General features: G+C 43.9%; 1 pseudogene; it reads right to left on the bottom strand.

The window, feature by feature from the left end:
- Positions 1–330: 330 nt before the first annotated feature.
- Positions 331–3,078, bottom strand: LOC103122000 (large ribosomal subunit protein eL31-like; annotated as a pseudogene).
- Positions 3,079–3,390: the final 312 nt, after the last annotated feature.

Genomic DNA, 3,390 nt, shown 5'->3' with positions numbered 1-3,390 from the left:
TGGATAGAACTGGAGGTGATTATGCTTAGTGAAGTAATGAAGTGAAGAGCAACTAGTGGATGGTATCGCTCATATGTGGAATATAAAGAACTGAAACACATTAACTTGCAAAAAAAAATTTAAAAAGTAACCACACTATCTCCAAGGCTTTATGAGAACTATGGTAGTTATCACTGAGTATTTGGGAGGCAGGGAGGGAGAGGACAGAACTTTGGTGATGGTTGGTGTGGAACTAGACACATAGAAGCTTATAATCTTGTAAACCATTATTAAATCACTAACAAAATTATTTTTTATTTTTATTATTTATTTTCCTTTGTTTATTTTGTAACTTTATTTGACAATTAATAATATTGAGTTCTCATCCACATTGACTGTCTGTAGATTTTTGAAAGTGGTGACAGGTACATAGGTAACCAGTGTATACAGCTTGTTTGGTGAATCTTCATCCTCATTGCGTTTTCTGGACAACCGTACCCGGACGCAGTAGGGACATTCCTTATTCCTTTGGCCCAGACAGCTTTGTTGAGCCTGGTGTCAATGCACACATCTAGAGTGCCCATCTCCTTCATGGAAAATTTCCGGATCTCTTTGAGTGCCCGAGGAGCACGTTTCTTGTAGCCCACGCCGTGTATGCACTTGTGGATGTTGATGGTGTACTCCCTCGTCACCACCTCGTTGATGGCAGAGCGGCCCTTCTTGCCGCCCTTCTTTGCAGGAGCCATTCTGCCGGGCCTAGACAGGAAAGGAAGAGCGCGAGGTATTGGGGGTATTTTCCCTTTTGTTGCCCTTTTTTTTTTATTGTTGTTGTAGTTATTATTGATGTTACTGATGTCGTTATTGTTGGATAGGACAAAGAAATGGAGAGAGGAGGGGAAGACGGGAGAGAAAGACACCTGCTTAACCGCCTGTGAAATGACTCCTCTACAGGTGGGGAGCCCAGACTCAAACCAAGGTCCTTCCTTATGCCGGTCCTTGCACTTCGCGCCACCTGTGCTTAACCTGCTGCACTACCGCCTGACTCCCTATTTTTCATTTTTATTTATTAATTTTTAAAATATTTATTTATCCCCTTTTGTTGCCCTTTGTTGTTTTATTATTGTTGTTACTGCTGTCGTTGTTGGATAGGACAGAAAGAAATGGAGAGAGGAGGGGAAGACAGAGGGGGAGAGAAAGACAGACACCTGCGGACCTGCTTCACCACCTGTGAAACGACTCCCCTGCAGGTGGGGAACCGGGGGCTCAAACCGGGATCCTCACACTGTTCTTTGCACTTTGCACCATGTGCGCTTAACCCACTGTGCTACCGCCCGACTACCTATTTATTAATTTTTAACCAGAGCACTGCTCAACTCTGGTTTATGGTGGTGCTAAAAATATATATTTTTTAAAAGGAGCTGGCAAAATAGCTCATTTCAATAGTGTGCTGTTTTGTCATGTGCAATCCAGGTTTGAAGTCAGTCCCCCATCAGCTTGAAGGAAGCTTAGGTGCTGCAGCTTCCTTTTTCTCTTATCCCCTGTCTAAAATAAAACAAACAAATAAATAGCATGGTTGTTTTTCTTCTTTACCTTCCTGCTCACAAAGAATTCCCAGCATAATGGTTATGCAAAGAGACTCTCATGCCTGAGGCTCCAAAGTCTCAGGTTCAATCCCCGAATCACCATAAACTAGAGCTGATTAATGCTCTGGTTAAAAAAAAAAAAAAAAGCCAGGTGGTGGCTCACCTGGTCAAGTACATCATTACAGTGCTCAAGGACCCAGGTTCAAGCCACTAGTCCCCACCTGCAGGAGGAAAGCTTCACAAGCGGTGAAGCAGGGCTGCAGGTGTCTCTGATAATTTTGCAAAAAATTAAAAAAGAAAAAAAACTTTAAAAAATCAATTTAAGCCCCACTAAAATCCTAGATCTATTTCCTCCCTAATTTGAGACTAGACCCTATAAACCTAATACCAGTTTGGACACAATTAATGACACTCAACACTTTAACAACTGAAAGAAGATCTAAACTCTTCAAATAAAGAAAGGACTACAAAGCCTGGATAAGGGCAAGAGACTGGCTCAATCAACGATGGCCTTTTTAGTCAACACCAAAGCACATCATCTGGGGCCTTAGGAAATCTTTGGGTTCCCACACAGATCCTTCTCTCCACCATCACTGGTCACTTCCATCAGGAATGTCACCATAAGTCTTCTTGTGTCTCTCTCCAGGACCTTGCTCTCTCTATAAAGTAGCCTCTCTGAAGGGAGGCTGGATCATCCTACTCTGCCACTTGAGGAAGACTGGTCCTGCTATGAGTGAAGCCTAGAATGTTCCCAGCTGTGACCACAGACTGTGAGCGCAGCCTGACAGGAACTCAGAGGTTACACAGGCTCCTGTGCTAAGTATGATTATACAGTCGCCCCTCATTTATCGCAGTTAATCAGTTCCAGACTCTACCGCAATAAGTGAACTTCCTCAAAGTAGAATTCTTTATTTATAAGTCGAATATTTTCATAGTTAGAGCATAGAAAACCTGTTTATAATCTTCTAAATGGGAGTCGGGCGGTAGTGCAGTGGGTTCAGCGCAGATGGCGCAAATGCAAGGACTGGCAAAAGGATCCCGGTTCGAGCCCCCAGCTCCCCACCTGCAGGGGGGTCACTTCACAAGCGGTGAAGCAGGTCTGCAGGTGTCTATCTTTCTCTCTCCTTCTCTGTCTTCCCCTCCTCTCTCCATTTCTCTCTGTCCTGTCCAACAACGACAACATCACCAACAATAAAAAAACCTTCTAAATATGGTTTTTTAACTTTACTAGAGCCCTCTAGACATGAAGTTAACACCCCTTTAGCTTTGCTTCCTTGTTGAAAGAGACAATAGCTGCTGCAGCTGCACAGATGTTCTTTTCATCTTTAAGGACGGAGTGAATGGTAGACTCATTCAAGTCGTAATGGCAGGCAACCTCCATGATTTTCTTACCATCTTTGATCCTATCCAAGAGTTTCACCTTCTCCTGGATGGCGAGCATCTTCCTCCAGCGGCGATGAGTTTCGTCGTCAGAAGGCTTAGAAGAAGCAGCACGTTTAGGAGCCGTTGTGGGGCTTAGATAAAGTTCTCAGAAATTGCAAACACAAGATCAAAGATGCTTCCACTGTGTAGCCATGTAGAAGCACGAGAGAAACCCGCTCTGACTGGCTTGGTTTCCCTGTTGTTTTCGACGGGTTATGTTGTTTTCAATGGGCTGGCTTCACGGGCGGGTAACAGACGATCAGGGACTCATGGCTGGGTTGTACGCAGTATCTCTTTATTCATGCAGGACGCAGCACAACCTAAGACGAGCTAAGCTAAACTCAAGGTAAAGTAAGACTCACAATGCTGTCTTTATATATACTTGCCAAGTAGGGTGGAAACAGGA

This window comes from Erinaceus europaeus, chromosome 8 (assembly GCF_950295315.1).
Source record: "Erinaceus europaeus chromosome 8, mEriEur2.1, whole genome shotgun sequence".
NCBI lineage: Eukaryota > Metazoa > Chordata > Mammalia > Eulipotyphla > Erinaceidae > Erinaceus > Erinaceus europaeus.
This window is presented reverse-complemented; position numbering and strand designations above follow the sequence as displayed.